A 20,155-nucleotide genomic window follows, 5' to 3' on the forward strand; every position below is an offset into this window, starting at 1 on the left:
CGGTAGAAAATGGATGGATGGACAACACAAATTGGCATCCAGTCATGCTGAACATGTGTCCAAATTTCCAGCGAGATATGGTAACCTTTTTTGTGCTAAATCCCTAAAAGGTTTTGTTGACGGAATACTAATAATAATAATTTATTACTGAAGAAAATATTAAATTATACATACAAATAATGTATATGATATAAGTATATTTAATAATAATAACCATCATCTAAAAGGTATTAGTTGGTGGTATGACAAAATATAATTTATCACATAAAATAGTAAATATATACATACAAAAAATATATACAATATAAATATAATGATCAAAGTAATAAAAATTAGATACAGTTCACAAAGTCGTGTGTTGTAGAATACTTTGGACAAACATGAAGGTAGGAGTCAAAAGAGGCAGAGTGGGGGTTAAAGGGATGGGGAAGGTAATTAAAGTGACCCCCACCTCCTCTTCTGGTCTTCTACCCCTTCATATTTACTCAAAGTAGTTGTTTTTCAACTTGGGGGGTTTGGGCTCCAGGCTAAAGTCCACATCATACAGAGGAGGGAAGACTCCACCTCCGTATGATGGAGTGACCTCCACTCTTCCGTTCTCATCCACAGTTTCAGAAAAGGTGGGGCTTGACTGATGTTCCCACAGCTTTTGCTTGATCACACGTCCCAGATCAAGGCTGTACGGACGTGGTTGGCCATTCTTGAACCTACGACAGAAACAATATCACCATCAGATCAATGGACACAAGTGATATTGACCTAAAGTTGAAACTTACCTCAGTTTGTCATCCACCACCTGGTGATATAACCGCTGGTGTTGCTGCACTGTGAGGCCGTGGATGCTTACTGCCTCCAGCGGAGTACAAGCGCGGGGTGGTGGGACGCGCGGGACGAGTGATGCCACTGGGAGGGTGTGATGTGGGATGGCTGAGGGAGGAACGGCTGCCTTTTCTACTGCTGGTTGAATGTTGGAGGACCTCCTCCTCTTCGGGGCAGCTTTGGACCAGTGGACTGACTACAAAGTTCAACACAGGAAGTCAGCCTCTGACACGTTTGCTATGACAACATGTGTACTTGGGATGTTCCGATCAGGCTTTTATACATCCCATTCCGATAATCCGTGAGTGACATGTAAAGTTCATATGGCCTCATTCCTGGGTGGTTCATCATTTCGCAATGCGGTCTGCTAAAAATGACAGAAAGCACCCCTCTACATAGCAACTGATGCTGTGATCAAATTTGTAATTACATAAAACCCACAATAAAATAGTGGACTCTCTACTGCCCTCTGTCAGCTAAAGTTGATAGTGAAGTGAAAACCATTTCAGGTGACTACCTCTTGAAGCTCATCGAGAAAATGCCAAGAATGTGAAAAAGTAAAAAGAGCGAAGGTTGGCTATTTTAAAGAAACTAGAATATAAAACATGTTTTCAGTTATTTCACCATTTTTTTTGGTTAAGTACAAAACTCCATATGTGTTCATTCATAGTTCTGATGCCTTCAGTGCCTTAACTCGTCACGTTTCATGTGTCAGGTAAACCGCGATGAACGGGGCCATATGAATCCACTTCCTACTGTATTAACTGTACATTTTTCAATGAGTGCTATTGACAGTCCAATGATATCAACACCGTATTTAAACTAGTTCCTTATTCACTTTCACTAGATAAAATTGTTTGAGGAAAATAAAATTAAAAACTAGCAATCTACTACCCGTTGAAATCACGACCACCAATTTAAGGATAGTTTAGCCTTCCTCATGCGAGTTGTGTACTGACTGTGACAATACTGACACACCAACACTTGTTATATTATCCTCGCTCTAATTTTTATTCATGTATTTCATAATATCTGCTTACTTTCTGCTGTAACACGGTTTCATCTTCACTTGTGTTGTTTAAAGCTAGTTTAGCGGTTAACTTAGCTATTTGCATGTCTGCTTCTGGCTTACTCTGTTTGGAGCATGTTTAACCTCGTCCTAAATATATATATGTGTGTGTGTGTGTATATATATATATATATATATATATATGTGTGTGTGTGTGTGTATATGTGTATAAATGTACACACATATATACATATATGTATATATGTATACATATGTGTATATACTGTATATACACACAAATATATATATATGTGTGTACATATATACACACACATATATACATATGTGTATGTATATATGTATATACTGTATATACATATGTTTGTATAAATTTAAATATATGTATATACATATACACACACATATATATATACATACATATATGTATATATATATGCACATTTATATCCGTAGATATAGATATGTATGTATATCTATATATATATATATGTATTTACTATATATATATATATATATAGTGTTGGCCCTGTGATGAGGTTGCGACTTGTCCAGGGTGTACGCCGCCTTCCGCCCGAATGCAGCTGAGATAGGCTCCAGCAGCAGAAAATGGCTTTAGCAGCGACCCCCCCCCCCCCCCTCCCCGAATGTCTGACTGGATCTATCGAATAACCCAAATGTCTCACCGTGTCCTCCCTGCAGCAGGGACACTTGAAGGCAGCACGCTTCCTTACACGGCATGCTGTCGGTGCAGGTCCACTCCTCCTGCCACAGCGGCCTCCATCCTGCAGGACACCACACTGCATCAACATCCATGTCAACGAAGGTCACTAACAGCAACTAAAAATATTTGATGTCCAACATTCTAAAATGAACAACATACACTGTAGTGTGTGAATTGATCACAGGTCCATCACACAATGTAAAAAACATTTAAAACATATTTATATTTAGCACATTAGATTTCCCTCAAATATTCTTGTTTTATCTGCGATGAGGTGGCGAATTGTCCAGGGTGTACACCACCTTCCGCCAGATTGTAGCTGAGGTAGCCTTCAGCTCCCCACGCAACCCCGAAGGGAATAAGCGGTAGAAAATAGATGGATGGATTGGTTCTTTTATCATATCTACACTTTATAACTTATGACTTTAGGGTTTTCATTAGTTTTTAATGACCTTGTTGAATCCAGTATGTACACACGTTAACATAACACAAGCCCATTTTCTAACCAGTTTGCTTCCTTTAAACGTCGGGATTTAACACACACTTACCTGCTAACATCATGTACACCTGTGTCAAATACTAGTATATTGTGTTTTTTCTACCGTTTGTCTTCTTCGAAAGGAAGAAGACACCCGCGACACGGTATGGAAATGGTATTGATTTATTATCAATAACGCTAACTTGCTATAGTATTGTTCTAGTCACCTGGGACGCAAAAGCTAAGTTATTTTTCATATAGCTATTCAGTAAATTCAATCTGGTTTGGTGGCTGCAGGATTAGGTCGCTGCTTTTTGCAGATGACGGGGTCCTGATGGCTTCATCTGGCCAGGATCTTCAGGTCTCACTGGATCGGTTCGCAACCGAGTGTGAAGCAACTGGGATGAGAATCGGCACCTCCAAGTCCGAGGTTCTCGCCCGGAAAAGGCTGGAGTGCCATCTCCGAGTTGGGGTGGAGACCCTGCTGCCACATGTGGAGGAGTTCAAGCACCGCAAGGTCTTGTTCATGAGTGAGGGAAAGAGTGGATCGTGAGATCGAGTTGCGGATCGGTGCGGCCTTTCCAGTAATGCGGACGCCGTATTGATTCGTTGTGGTGAAGAAGGAGCTGAGCCGGAAGGCACTGCTCTCAATTTACCGGTCGATCTACGTTCCCATCCTCACCTATGGCCATGAGCTTTGGGTTATGACCGAAAACAAAAGATCACGGGTACAAGCGGCCGAAATGAGTTTCCTCCGCCGGGTGGTGGGGTGCTCCCTTAGAGATAGGGTGAGAAGCTCAAAGTAAAGGCGCTGCTCCTCTTGGTCAAGATGTCATCCGAACTCCTCCTTAGGGAGGCTTCCCTGCTTAGGCTGCTGCCCCCACGACCTGACCTTGGAGAAGCAGAAGAAGATGGATGGCTTTTGGCACCCTGTGTTAGAAATGCCATACCGACTTTGTGTTTTGGACTTGTAATCAGTTTATACACTTATTTGGTACACTTTAAAACAGTAGTTCTTAACCTTGTTGGAGATACCGAACCCCACCAGTTTCATATGTACCTTCACCAAACCCTTCTTTAGTAAAAAAAAATATGTATTTATTTTTTCAAATTCGAGACAAAGGTATGTTTTTTTTTACTGGTGCACAAAATGAACCGTGCATGAACATCATCTTGTTCAAAGAACAACACAAACACAGTGCATAAACTCACAACAAATTACACACCTGCAAATCAGTGGGAAAATTGTTTGGGGGTTTCCGTAATACGCCGATAGGGAGAGTTTTTTTTTTTTTTACACAATGAGTTGGGTGTGTCTTGACCTCAGCGGCGGAGGCTCCGCCGAACCCCTGAGGCCGACTCACCGAACCCGTAGGGTTCGATCAAACCCAGGTTAGGAACCACTGCTTTAAAATGAAGAACAGTTTTTTCAGTTGCCGTTACTGATATTCTCCGACATGTATTTGGAGGTCGCTGTGGCAGCAGGAGTGGATCTGCACTGTCGTAAGCAAGTGTGCTGCCTTCATAAAGTGTCCCTGCTGCAGGGAGGACAAGGTAAGACATTTCAACATATTAATAGGTCCAATCCTTACAAATGAATACAAACATTAGAAAAAAATGTCAAAAAGACCACTTGTTAAAAAGACGGATCTTCACATGGAGTTATACAAACATGATGTTGTAGTAGTAAACAAGACATCCTGTGTTGAACTTGTAGTCAGTCCACTGGTCAGAAGCTCCCTAGAAGAGGAAGCAATTCTCCAACATCCAACCTGTAGCAGAGGCACCCATTTTTCCCTCAATCATCCCTTATAAAGACCTACCAGTGGTGTCAGTCCTACAGTAAAATATAATCTAGTCAAGTGGTTCTCAAATGGGGGTACGCGTACCCCTGGGGGTACTTGAAGGTATGCCAAGGGGTATGTGATATTTTTTTTAAATATTTTAAAAATAGCAACAATTTAAAAATCCTTTAATACTTCAACAAAATATGAATGCAAGTTCATAAACTGTGAAAAGAATTGCAACAATGCAATACTCAGTGTTGACAGCTAGATTTTTTGTGGACATGTTCCAGACATTGATGTTAAAGATTTTTTTTTTTTTTGAAGAAATGTTTAGAATTAAGTTCATGAATCCAGATGGATCTCTATTACAATCCCCAAAGAGGGCACTTTAAGTTGATGATTACTTCTATGTGTAGAAATCTTTATTTATTATGGAATCACTTGTTTATTTTTCAACAAGTTTTTAGTTATTTTTTTATCTTTTTTCCCCAAATAGTTCAAGAAATACCACTACAGATGAGCAATATATTGCACTGTTATACAATTTAATAAATCAGAAACTGATGACATAGTGTTGTTTTTTACAAACCCTGTTTCCATTTGAGTTGGTTAAATCGTGTTAGATGTAAATATAAACGGATTACAATGATTTGCAAATCATTTTCAACCAATATTCAGTTATAAATTGTGTGTAGGAAGCAAGATGTCGGCGGTCCCGTAAGTTGCGACAACATTAAGCAACTATTATCTAATCTACTCTGTCAAAACACAAAAGAAAGGCGTGAGAAGCATCAACGCACCTTTTGTCATGCCTCCTCCAAAGAAGAGTGCACAGATGGAGAATGACATAGAGGAAATACGGAAGTCGCTAATCTTCATGTCAGGGGACCTGGTTAGCGTCTCCCAGCAGCTAAGCAAGCTCACAGAGCTTGTAGATGAAGTGAGGAAACTCAAAGAAATAATTCGACAAAAAGACAAGAAAATAACGTGGTCACGCGCCGCCTGCCGGCGATGGCATGCACAGGAGCCGGCTGGAAGCAAGATGACAGGTGAGTGGATACCTCAGCTGGAACGAGTTATCTAATCACCTGTCTCTATTTAGCAGCGTTGGTGACTGCAGGGCGGGGCTGAAAAGCCAGAAGGACCCCAGGAGGTGCTGAGGACGCCAGAAGGGTTGTGGGAGGACTGAGCGAGTTAAAAACCTTGTGAGTGAACAAACTAAGACTGAAAAGACTTGGGGAGTGAACGAAGAAGATTAACTTTTGTGAAAATTAAAAATGAAAAGAAAATCCTTTTGGGGACAAACAAAAGAAGAAATATTGTGTGTAAAAAGATTAAAAAGAATTGTCAACATGAACTCCTGCTGTGATCCTTCGGTCCTGAAGACCCCACGACACAAACCTGTCAGAGTTGGCGCCCAACCAAGCAAGGACCGAGGAAGGATGACAGCCCCAAACCCCCTGGAGGCACTGGGAAGAGTGCTGGCGGAGGTGTCAGCAGCCACCCAGCAGCAGATGGAGGCAAGCATGCAACAGACGCAAGTACTGCAAGCACTGGTGAGCCAGTCCAGAGGAAAGGAGAAGGGGAAGGGGACCGCCATGCAGAGGATGTGAGAGGGAGAGGACCCGCAAGTATTCCTCGACGTATTTGAGACCACAGCGACAGCATGCGGCTGGCCGGACACCGAGTGGGGTGTCAAGCTGCTGCCGCTCCTGGCGGGGGAGGCGCAGCGGGCGGCGCTTAGTCTCCCAGCGCACGCTCGGGTGCATTTCCCCAACCTACGGCGGGCAATATTAGACCGCATTGGCAGCCACCCGGAGGACCACCGACGCCGGTTCCGTGCCATGCGACTGGGGCCCGAGGACCTACCATTCGTGCTGGCGCAGCAGCTTCGGGATGCGGCCGTCCGGTGGCTGGAACCCCAGGAGGCCGATAGCACGAGGCTGGAGCAGATCCTCCTGGAGCAGTTTGTGGAGGCCATCCCAGCCCAGACGGCCGCTTGGGTGCGGTACCATCGCCCGCAGGACCTGATGGCCGCGGTGGCCCTGGCCGAGGATCATCTGGCGGTATACCGGGAAGGAAGCGCCAAGACCGCCGAAAGACACACACCAGCGCCACGGGCAGCCGACAGATCCAGAGCAGCACCACGAGCGGCCCATCCCAGCACCCCGGAGACGGAGCTGGCAGATGCAGGAGGCAGCCAGCCCGGACAGGGACAGGGACAGGGACACGCACACACACACACACACACACACACACACACACACACACACACACACACACACACACACACACACACACACACACACACACACACACACACACACACACACACACACACACACACACACACACGCACACACACACGCACACACAACATTATCCTCCAGCAATATTGAGGGGGGGAGAAGTGGACTATAAAATGTGTGACATTCCTCCCTCTGTCCAGGTTCCCGGCGCTGCGCAACGAGGGCTTCCCCCGCAGACGGCACCTCGAACGCCAGGGCCGGTGTGCTGGGGGTGCGGCCAACCTGGTCACGTGCGCAGGGAGTGCTCACTGATGGAGGTGGGTCAGGTGATACGGGTGGTCGAGCCCCGGCCTCCGATCCAGGGGAGGCGTACTGTGTCCCGGTAAGGGTTCAAGGGAGTATATACCGGGCAATGGTGGATTCGGGGTGCAAACAAACCATGATCCACCAAAACCTGGTTCGGCCCGGGGCGTTGAGGCAGGCGACACAGGGGCGAATTAGATGTATTCATGGGGATGTGCACACGTATCCCATTTTTCCAGTAGAAATTTGGCATCGGGGACAAAAGCATAGTGTGAAGGTTGCTGTAAGTGCGCACCTTACGCCTCCCATAATATTAGGGACAAATTGGCCGGGGTTTCCACTTCTCGTGACGCAATGTGTGGGGAGGCGTTCACGGACCGTAGGAAAAGGGAGTATCCGCGCGGTTCTCAGTTGCGAGGCGGGGCCTTCCGCCACTGCCGAGCGGGAACTCTAGTCAAGTGGTTCTCAAATGGGGGTACGCGTACCCCTGGGGGTACTTGAAGGTATGCCAAGGGGTATGTGATATTTTTTTAAAATATTTTAAAAATAGCAACAATTTAAAAATCCTTTAATACTTCAACAAAATATGAATGCAAGTTCATAAACTGTGAAAAGAATTGCAACAATGCAATACTCAGTGTTGACAGCTAGATTTTTTGTGGCCCACAGGTAGACAAAACAGCTGCGATTGCGGCCTGTCCACCCCCCAAGACAAAAAAGGAGGTGAGGCAGTTTTTGGGCCTGGCGGGACATTACCGCCGCTTTATTCCACGGTTCGCGGACTTGACCAGCCCACTAACTGACCTCACCCGAAAGGGTGCCCCAGAGCTGGTCCAGTGGACGGAGCAGTGCCAGCGGGCGTTCGAGCAGGTAAAGACGGCACTCTGCGAGAAACCGGTACTGTGTATGCCTGACTTCACCATCCCCTTTTGTCTGCAGGCGGACGCATCGGGCAGGGGACTGGGGGCGTTGTTGTCCCAGCGGGTGGGGGGTGTCGACCGCCCCATTCTGTACATCAGTCGGAAACTCTCAGACCGGGAGGTGAGGTACAGTACGGTAGAGAGGGAGTGCCTCGCCATCCGATGGGCGGTCGGGGCCCTCCGCTACTACCTGCTGGGGCGCGCCTTCAGTCCCTGTTCGGACCACAAACCGCTCCAATGGCTCCACCGGATGAAGGATGCAAACGCACGGATCACCCGGTGGTACCTTGCATTACAGCCATACAACTTCCGGGTGGTCCACAGGCCGGGCGCGCAGATGGCCGTGGCGCACTTCCTCTCTCGCCCTCCTGGGGGGGGGGGGGGGGGGGTCGGCGCAGCCGGACAGGTGCCCGGCCTGAAACTGACGGTGGAGGCCTGTGAGAGGCGGGGCGTGGTCACGCGTCGCCTGCCGGCGATGGCATGCACAGGAGCCGGCTGGAAGCAAGATGACAGGTGAGTGGATACCTCAACTGGAACGAGTTATCTAATCACCTGTCTCTATCTAGCAGCGTTGGTGACTGCAGGGCGGGGCTGAAAAGCCAGAAGGACCCCAGGAAGTGCTGAGGACGCCAGAAGGGTTGTGGGAGGACTGAGCGAGTTAAAAACCTTGTGAGTGAACCAACTAAGACTGAAAAGACCTGGGGAGTGAACGAAGAAGATGAACTGTTGTGAAAATTAAAAATGAAAAGAAAATCCTTTTGGGAACAAACAAAAGAAGAAATATTGTGTGTAAAAAGATTAAAAAGAATTGTCAACTTGAACTCCTGCTGTGATCCTTCGGTCCTGAAGACCCCACGACACAAACCTGTCACACTGATCTTGAAAGGAGAGTTGAAAACTTGGAGCAGTACACGAGGATGGAAGATGTCATCATCACGGGACTAAATATCAGACTCATATGCCCGAGCTGCGGCGGCGGGCAGGAATGTTGGAGAGGACGCAGAGAGAGAGGATCTGCAAACTCTGGAGGACCAAGTCTTGCAATTTTTGAAAGGAAAAGACATACACGTGGATGCAAATAACACCTCAGCGTGTCATACGCTGCCACGCAGAGACAAAGCAAAGCCTTCAGTCCTTGTGCGCTTTGTAAACCGGAGACACAAAACGGAATTACTGAGACAAGGAAGAAAGTTGAAGGGATCTGCGGTGTATATCACCGAGCATCTGACCAAGAAAATATCGGATATAGCATGGGAAGCACGGATCCTGAGGAAAAACAATAAGAATGGAGCCACATGGAAAAGAAACTGCAAGGTTTTCATTCAGCTGAATGGATCTACACCGGAGCAAGCTAAAATAATACTGGTGAGAGAACTTGAAGACCTGGAACAGTTCAGATAATGTCGATTGTTCCATTTTTTTTCGACAGTTACAATTGCACTTTTGTCGAGCTCATTTTTTTGATTGTTCTATTTTTGATGAGGACAGCTACAGTGAGATTTTTGATTAGATTCTTTTTGGAATGCTCAGACTATTTTTGTTGTTTTTTACTTTTTCTTACCTTGGATCATAAAGACATATACTCAACACCACACATAAAACCGTGTGGACAACCAACATGATGAAGAACAAATGAGCTGCACAAAATTCAAGTCTTTCAACTTTCATGATCATAAATGCTATGAGTTAGAAAATAACATTGACCCAGATATTCACTTCTATCAGGACGCTATTGTGGACTGAGTATTATACTGAAGAACAGCTGAATTCAAATGTTAAAATGGAAGGCTTTTCAGTCATTCATTTTAACAGCAGGAGTCTTTACAGTAACTTTTCCAAAATTGAAGAGTATCTTTGTCAGGCTTTGACATGGATGGTGTGTGCTCCTTCGACGCAGAGGGAATATGGGACGAGCCAGGCGTGAATTCAGATACATGATTCTTTATTTATACACTAAACAGAAAAATAGGCAAACTAAGGGCGCTCACAAGGAGGTATAAAACTTGGCTACAAAATATAAACAGGAAACAAAAACACTTGCTCGAGTGGCATGAATGAACTATGAACAGAAACAGCACGATGGCATAACTATAAACAACTAAAACAAAACACTTACTGTGACAACAAAAACAGGAGGCAAGAATAGCAAGGTGCGTGGCAGGTGATCGTGGGCATGGAGAATGAGCAGCCAAGGTCGTAGATTACAATGAAAGTTAATGTTCCCAGACTGATGGACAGAAAGAAATTGACTTAAATAGTGACTGTGATAATTAAGAACAGGTGCGGGACTGAGGGCATGGGCGTGACTAGGAGGGCAAGCTGAAAAGCAATGAGTTGTCATGGTAACAAAACAAACCAGGAAGTGAAAAAACGGAACAAGAGTCCAGAAATCAAAACAAAACATGATCAAACATAAAACCAGATATACAGACGTGACAATCTTAAACAAATACAGCAAAGATTTACCATAATAGCAATTTCAGAGACTTGGTTGAATGATAGTAAGGAATTACTGGATGGATTAGAGGGATATGAAATGTTTTGGCAAAACAGGATGAACAAAAGGGGAGGAGGTGTTGTATTGTTTGTGATGTCCTCTCTCAAATGTAGGCTGATTGCTGACATGACAACTGCTATTGACAATCTGGTGGAATGTGTAACTATTAAAATCAGTGTTGAAAGATCCAAAAACATATTAATTAGTTGTATTTATAGAACTCCTGGAACATGCATTGATTAATTTAATAAGAAAATGTTCGAGTTATATGAAAAACATAATGATAAGATGATCTTGATTTGTGGTGACTTTAACATGGATTTGATGAAATATAATGATCACATGAAAACCACTGATTTTGTTAATCTTATGAATGCGTGGGTTCCCTCCGGGTACTCCGGCTTCCTCCCACTTCCAAAGACATGCACCTGGGGATAGGTTGATTGGCAACACTAAAATTGGCCCTAGTGTGTGAATGTGAGTGTGAATGTTGTTTGTCTATCTGTGTTGGCCCTGCGATGAGGTGGCGACTTGTCCAGGGTGTACCCCGCCTTCCGCCCGATTGTAGCTGAGATAGGCGCCAGCGCCCCCCGCGACCCCGAAAGGGAATAAGCGGTAGAAAATGGATGGATGGATGTTTAGCTTGAGTTTCTTTCCACTAATTGTAAAACCTAGCAGAATAACAAAGGACAGCCTAACACTAATTGATAATATTTTTATAAATGTATTTGATGGGAAGAAAAAAAGTGGACTCTTAGTGACTGATGTAAGTGATCACTTGCCTGTTTTTACAGTGATCCAAATGAACAACGAGCCAAACTTACAAACAAAAAGACAAATAAATAATTTTGTTATAATAAAATCACCAGAAGCAGTTAATGCATTCAAGGCTGATCTTTTAAATCAAGACTGGCAAAATGTTTTTGTGGAGGATACTAATGAAGCATACGATACATTCCTGGATATATTTCTGACACTTTATGACCATCATTGTCCATTGAGAGAATATAAGCAAAATACTAAAACGAGGGAAAAACCATGGATAACAAGGGGTTTAGTAAAAGCCTGTAAAAACCAAAAATAAACTTTACAAGGAATTTATTAAGAATCGAACAAAGGAAAATGAGGACAAATATAAAAAGTATAAAAACAGATTGACATGTATCATGAGGCTGCAACAAAAAAACTATTATGAACAATTGCTGCATAAACATAAAAATAATATTGAAACCTGGCATGTGCTTAATACTATGATTAAAAAATCTAGCAATAAGGATTTTACAGCATATCTGGTAAAAGATGGCAACTCAATTATTGAAAACATAGAAGAAATAGCTGAGGAATTCAATACGTTTTTTGTGAATATTGGCCCAAATTTGGCAAAAAATATTAATTTAAAGATGAAGCATGAGAAAAAGTTAAAGCCTGTATCTCACATAAACAATGTTTCTTGGTGGAGTTTGTGAAAGTGATGTGTCAGAAGTGGTCAGAAAGTTTAAAAATAAAAAATCTGTCGATGGTAACAACGTGGATATGTCACTTGTTAAAGAAGTGATGGATTGTGTCCTGAAGCCGTTTACTTATATATGCAATAAATCTTTATCAACTGGAATTTTTCCTGACAAAATGAAAATCGCAGAAGTTATTCCAATTTATAAAAATGGTGATAAAAATATGGTCTCAAATTACAGACCTGTGTCCTTACTACCTCAATTTGCAAAAATTCTTGAGAAATTATTTGTAAATAGACTTGATAAGTTTATTGACAAACATGAGCTATTAAATGACCATCAGTATGGGTTCAGGAGTAATCGATCTACATCTCTAGCAGTGATGGGCTTTGTAGAAAACATAGCTACAGCAATAGAAAAAAAGCAACACACCGTGGGAGTATTTATTGACTTATGTAAAGCTTTTGACACAATCGATCATTCCTTACTTCTGCAGAAATTGGAAAAATATGGCATAAGAGGTGTTTCGCAACAGTGGTTAAGTAGTTATTTAAGTAACAGATCTCAATATGTGGAAATTAATAAGATTAAATCATAGCCAAGAAGAGTAACTTGTGGTGTTCCACAAGGCTCGGTATTGGGACCTAAGTTATTTATACTCTACTTAAATGATATTTGTTCAGTATCTAATAAAATGAAATTCATTATGTTTGCCGATGCTACAAATGTATATTGTTCAGGAGCTGACTTGAAGTAAGTGTTGAGGATAATAGAGGTTGAGTTAATTCAGCTAAAAAAAATGGTTTGATATTAATAAGTTATCATTAAATGATAAGAAAACTAAACTTATGGTGTTAAGTGGTGCAAAGACAAATTGTAAAGCAAAATTAAAATTAAATCAAGTGGAAATTGATAGAGTATATGAAAGTAAATTCTTGGGAATAATAGTTGATCATAAACTGTGTTGGACACAGCATATTGAATATATAAAGGGAAAAATATCCAAATCTATTGCTATTCTTTATAAAGTAAGACACATGCTGAATAAGACATGCCTGCATATGTTGTGTTATTTTCATTTTTCCATATTTAACGTATTGTGTTGAAATTTGGGGAAATGTTTTTAAAACAAACATAGACCCAATAATAAAACTTCAAAAAAGGGTCATTAGAATAATACACAAAGCCTGCTACTATGAACATACCAATCCATTATTTATGAGTTCAAATGTATTCAAATGTTCAAGCATTGTTTTTAAAAACAATGGAAATTATCTTTCGAGTAAAGAACAACAGCCTTCCAGCTTGTATTCTCAGGCTATTTCATTTAAGAGGAGAAAACTATAATTTACGATGGATATCGATTTTTGAAATAGGTAAAGCGAGAACAAATATAAAATACAAATATATTACAGTTTTAGGAGTTAAATGGTGGAACAAGCTCAGTGATGAGCTGAAGACATGCACTTCTTTCGTAAAGTTTAAGAAAACATTGAAAGGTGAAATAATTGAAAATTATAAAATATAGTAACAATTACTTTCATCGCATTGATTTTTAAAAAAAAATGTTTTTTTAACGTTGATGTTCCAGGCAATGTAATCTTCTGTGAAGGTATAGGATAGGTAAATATAAGCTTTGGCTTCAGCCTATTCCTTTTTTGGTCATTCTTTTTCTTTTCTTTCGTGTGAAAATGTGCATTATTGTATGCATATAACATCTACTGTAAAACTGATCACACAAAATGGTTGATTGATTTGATTGATTATATGACCGAAATAAACTTATTTCATTCATTCATATATGCTACAAAGACAACATATTTGATGTTCAAACTGATAAACATTTTTTGGTTTGCAAATAATCAGTTACTTTAGAAATTGATGCCAGAAATACATGACAAAGAATTTGGGAAAGGTGGCAATAAATACTGAAAACATTGAGGAATGCTCATCAAACACTTATTTGGAACATCCCACGGGTGTGCAGGCTAATTGGGAACAGGTGGGTGGCATGATTGGGCATAAAAGCAGCTTCCATGAAATGCTAAGTAATTCACAAACAAGGATGGGGGTGGGGTCACCACTTTGTAAGCAAATTGTCGAACAGCTTTAGAATATTTCTCAATGAGCTATTGCAAGGAATTTAGGGATTTTACCAATTTACGGTCCGTAAAATCATCATAAGGTTCAGAGAATCTGGAGAAATCACTGCATGTAAGCGATGATATTACGGACCTTTGATCCCTCAGGTGGTACTGCATCAAAGACCGACATCAGTGTGTAAAGGATATCACCACAAGGGCTCAGGAACACTTCAGAAAACCACTGTCAGTAACGACAGTTGGTCGCAAAAAAATAAAATATATAGTTTATGCGTTTGAACATCAGATATCTTGTCGTTGTAGTGCATTCAATTGAATATTGGTTGAAAAGGATTTGCAAATCATGTATTCCGTTTATATTTACATCTAACACAATTTCCAAACTCATATGGAAACGGGGGTTGGTACTTGTTTATCTCTTTTTTTCTACCAAGAATGCTTTGCTCTGATTAGGGGGTGCTTGAAATAAAAAAATGTTCACAGGGGGTACATCACTGAAAAAACGTTGAGAACCACTGCTCTAGTCATTCCACAATGGGCAAATTCCACAGTTGCAGTATAGATTTTACTTGCCATAAAGCCTAAACAAAATAACACTAGTATGGTAAACCAGTGGCCCTAAAACCTTTTTCATCATGCACCAACATTAAAATACAGTAGTACAGTAGACCTAAGTATTCAGTAAAACAAGGCAGGTCTTATTTAACAAGTACATTTAATATTTTGGATCACTGTAACATTACACAAACAATACTCCTCCATATACAGTACATATTTACAGACTTCTTTGGCATACCACAGTTTTAGAATCAGTAATGTAAACCAAAATATTGTACAAATTGCAGAAAATAATGTAATAATACCCATATTGCACAGCAAATATTATACTATATACATGTAATAAAAATACTTGACATCCATATTGCTCTTGGAGCAAACATTTTGCACACAAAAAAGATGAACATACAGTATATGTATTGTAGATTGTCATGGCTGTGGATAGAAAAGACCTGCAGTAGCACTGCCTCACATTTATTCTCCATCTGAACACATAAGTAGGGATGATGTTCGAAACCGGTTCTCCCGATTGTTCAATAGGAAAAGAACCGATTCCATGGATTCCAATCCCTTTTTGAGAACCGGTTTCCGTTATCGAAGCCACTATACCATATTTTCGCGACCATAGGGTGCACCGTATTAAAATGTGCCGTGTCAGTTACAGATGCGATTTCTGTATTTCACGCATAAATAAGGCGCAGCGTATTTTTGGGCGCAGGCATGGTTAAACACACGCTAGCCTAAAACATACGCTAGCATGCATGGACGCTGTTTTAAAAAGGCAGCAGGAGCAAAGCTGAGTTCGGTTGTACTTTATTGAAGTATTCATCATTGTACTCACATTATTTTTTGATCAATCCTCATGCACAAATCCATCATACTTACAGTCCTCATCTTCCATGTCCGAAATGAACAGCTGGGCAAGTTCTCCATCAAACACGTCAGATTCCCTCTCCTCATTTTCAAAGTCAGTCTCATTGTCCATTAGCATAGCATGCTAACACAACAGTAAAAGCAGACTTCTTGCCCCGTTGTGCATATAAATTCACTAGCGTGCCTGTCCCATTCTTCTTCAAAAAGTGAAAGTGAGCGCCACCTCATCTATGTTGGTGATGTGTTTCTCTGCAATTTTTTAATTTACAACACACATAACAGCACTATATGCTCACTGGTGGCGTGCCTTTGGCGTCCATTCGATAAGAGTGTCGATAAGGAATCGGTTCGATAATGGCATCGAACTCGATAATTTCTAAACGAACAGCATCCCTACACACAAGTATCCACATCCTCTCAGTGGAGGAGTAGCATAGCATTTATCACCAGGTGGTGGATGACAATCAAATGTATGTTAGGCTTCAAAAATATGTTTTGTCAATGTTATAGTTTTAATTTTTCTGAAGGAATCAATAAAGTACTATTATGAGCATTTATTAATTTGACATTTGTCGTAGGTTCAAGAATGGTCAGGCGAGTCCGTGTACCGTATTTTTCGGATTATAAATTGCTTCGCACCGGCCAAAAATGCATAATAAAGAAGGAAACATACATAAGTCGCACTCGAGTATAAGTCGCATTTTTGGGGAAAATTTGATAAAATTCAATACCAAGAATAGACATTTGAAAGGCAATTTAAAATAAAGAATAGTGAACTCGCTGAATAAGTGTACGTTACATGACGCATAAATAACCAACTGACAACGTGCCTGGTATGTTAACGTAACATATTATGGAAAGAGTCATTCAAATAACTATAACATATAGAACAAGCTATACGTTTACCAAACAATCTGTCACTCTAATCAATAAATCCAATGAAATCTTCTTCCTCTGTGTCGCTTTTAAACAACTCTGTGAACTCCAAAGGTAGACAATGCGCCGCTACTCTTCTATCGGTACGTTTAGTCTCTTACGTGAATGAGATAAATATTATTTGATATTTGACGGTAATGTTTATAATTTCACACAGAGTATAAATCTCACCAACAGGCAAAACTATGAAAAAAACTGCGATTTATAATCCGAAAAATACGGTAGTCTTAATCTTGGATGAGTCTTTAAACAAAAGCTGCGGGAGCGTCAGTCTCATTCCACGTTTAACGAGACTGTGGATGAAGATGGCCAAGTGAATATCACTCCATCATACAGAGGTGGAGTCTTCCAATCTCTGTATGTTGTTGACCTTTCAGTTTAGCCTAAACCTCCTAAATTGCTGTGAAAGCAACTTTGAGTAAAGATGGAGAAGGGAATAGACGACCAGAGGAGAAAGTGTGGCTCACCTTACACATGTCCATAGTCTTCTTCATCACTCCAACTATCCCTTGAAACTCAATTTATTCTTTCCTTTGCGATTTTTCCCCTTTTAGTGACCCCTAATCTGCCTCTCCTGACCCCTGCCTTCATCTTTGTGGAACTGGACTAACCCCACTAACTCAACAGCTGTGCAGAGCTACACAGAGACTAAAGTGTTGGTACGTAACACGCAGATACAGTGAGAGAAAGTTGATCATCTATAAACGCAGATACAGTGAGAGGAAGTTGATCATCTATAAATGCAGAGCATGCTGAGTGATGGAGAAAAGTCTGCTAAAAAAGCAAAGTGGGGGACAGAGCTGCATTGTGAGATTGACACCCTGACGTCTTTGCTCTCCAACAGGCTAAATTAGAACATCTAGGTGCTACACAGGGCGCAGGTGTGTGTGTTTCTCGCCCCGTGGTCAAGGGAAGTGTTGATAAGGATGGCCAAGTACAGGTAAATATGACTATCATATTAAGCTGTGTCCTGAAATGTCACACCTGCAGGAGCAGAGGCACCCATTCCTTCCTCCTCAATCCCACACAAAGACCTGCAGGTGGCGTCAGTCTTTCGTGTCCCAAAGCCACACGTCAATTCTCCATCTGAACCAATAACTACCCAGTGGAGCAACACCAGCGTGTTCATCACCAGATGGTGAAGACAAACTGAAGTATGTTAGTCTTCAAAAAGATTTTGAAACAAGGTGTTTGCTCAATATTACGAGCATTTATTGATTTGAATTTGTTTCTGGGTTAAGTTCAAGAATGGTCGCAGGTGTTCAAATAGCCTTGAGCTTGAGGGAAGCAAGGAGAGCGTCTGTCTCGCCCCACTTTGAAAGAGACTGTGAATGAGAATGGCTAAGTGGCTATCACCTCATTATATAGAGTCTGGACAGCATTTCTGATTGGATGATTATCTGGTACCTGGACGACATTTGTGGTGTGTGGACCCACTCCAGGGAGGAGTTCAGTGTATTCCTGAACACACTGAACACCCATAATAAAAACATCACCATCAAGCCTCCATCACATCGCCTGGACTTCAAGGTATTTTCCAAGTAGACCGACACCCTCCAGTATAAAAGAAGCTTCCACCCCAAGCACACTTTTGCGGGGTTGGTGAAATCTCCACCGCTGAGGTTACATAGGATCTGTACCTGGCAGGAAGACTTCACAGTAGCCACGAGGGTCCTCTTTTCAGCCCTGAGGAAGAGGGGCTACTCCAGGTCCTTTCTCAGGAGACAGACTAAGGTCTTCCTGGACTAAAAGAGGCCTCCCCCTGGAATATCCATGATTCCTCTCATCAACACCTACTCTCCGGCGGCCGTACAGGTTGCCAGAAAGGTCAAGAACAACTTTCAGGCCTTTGTGGAGAGTAGTGGGAAGCTGCAGGACCACTACCTGGTGTCGGCCTATCGAAATAACCCCAATCTATGTGAGCTGCAGGTCAAGGCCCGGGCCAGCTCGCCCAGAGACTCGCCCCCGACTTGGAAGAGCGCTGTTTTCCGCCACACACCTTGGCTCGTCAACCGTCACAACGTGACCAGTACAAAAAAATTGTGTGTAGATCATCTCCTGTCGACGATGGCACGTCATGTACGTTACCAAAACGGGTTCACGGACATCCAACAGTTTTAGAATTCCAACAGAATCCATCACAATCGAATAGAAGCACAAAACTTTAGTTTTGAGAAAAGTTGTTAGTTTTATTAAAAATATCCAGCTCAGACATTCTGACAAAGACATTTTCCCATTATATTAAATATAACTTTGACCCTTTTTACCGACAATGTTTCTAAAAGAACTTGTGACGTCAGAGGTCAGTCACGTGTCACTTAACTGTATAGCAACATTATAACAATGTATTCATTTTTATTTTTCATTTAGTAACATTATGGGATGTATGGAACCTTAAAATGAACCAAAATAATACTTTGAAATACACTGAATTTACAAAATTTTAAAAAGACCAACTTTCTTCCACCAATCAGAATGTCTGAACAGCATCTCGATCAGTGATTGGACGATACCTTCACGTGCAACCGAAATTTTAATACCCATCAGAACATCAGACAGAGTGGACTGTTATTTGTCACATCTCCAAACATGTCACCTTTAGACATTTTGACGATGAGTGCAAATGTAAGTTTGACACTCTTTAACGCTTTATTTCATTCGCAATGTTTGGTGTCCATTTAACCAACAATGCTTCGACATTCCTCAGGAGTTATTCTCTTTCTTTCTACAAAGTCAAACGCTAAAAAAACCAACTATTTGACACAAACAATGGCGTCTGAAGCAACAAGCACTTTTTGTGTTCACATTGCTTCGAAACCGGAAGAAGAGATATTTACGAGTGTAAATCCCTGATTAAGTCGCGGTAGACGACGGATGAATTTGTAACACAAATCGACTGTCCGATTAATTAAACAAGAGAAAGGGATGTATTTAAAAATAAACACAACTGATAACTATTGTAACCACCTGCTGGTGTTAATGTTTAGAGCTTACGTTGGGAGATAAACCGTGCTTTATATAACCTATTTTTAACACAAGATTGGCAATAAAAGTAAAAAAAAAATTACTCTCTGGGCGCAACAACACAATATGCTGAAAAACGACACATTCCAACCACAGCTTTGCAGCCTGCATCGCCGCTAACGCTAAGCTAGAATAATGGAAGATGCAACGGGGTTTTAACTTTAGGTCAATATCACCAGCATTGATGGATCTGACCGTGACATTAGCTGTGTCCCAATTCAAGGTCTGCATCCTTCGAAGGGCAAATTTGAAAGCTGCTTACGTAACAACGCTGCGGGAAGGCTGCCCCAATTCAATTCGAAAGCTCCTCCAAAAGCAGCCGACGAATGCGCCCTCCTTTTTCCTGTATTTAAAGGATGCACCGCGACTATACTTTGTGGCCTCCCATATCCCATGATGTTTTACAT

The 20,155-nt window shown here is 41.7% G+C and overlaps 1 long non-coding RNA gene across 1 annotated transcript; it reads right to left on the bottom strand.

Moving 5' to 3' along the window:
• Positions 1–595: 595 nt before the first annotated feature.
• On the bottom strand, positions 596–2,631 carry LOC133542256 (uncharacterized). Its single transcript, XR_009804104.1, has 3 exons — positions 2,533–2,631; positions 777–1,015; positions 596–707 (listed from the first exon to the last, which is right to left on the bottom strand). It is a non-coding gene; the product is annotated as an uncharacterized LOC133542256 (long non-coding RNA).
• Between the last annotated feature and the right edge of the window lie 17,524 nt (positions 2,632–20,155).

The sequence above is a fragment of the Nerophis ophidion genome, linkage group LG24, assembly GCF_033978795.1.
Source record: "Nerophis ophidion isolate RoL-2023_Sa linkage group LG24, RoL_Noph_v1.0, whole genome shotgun sequence".
NCBI lineage: Eukaryota > Metazoa > Chordata > Actinopteri > Syngnathiformes > Syngnathidae > Nerophis > Nerophis ophidion.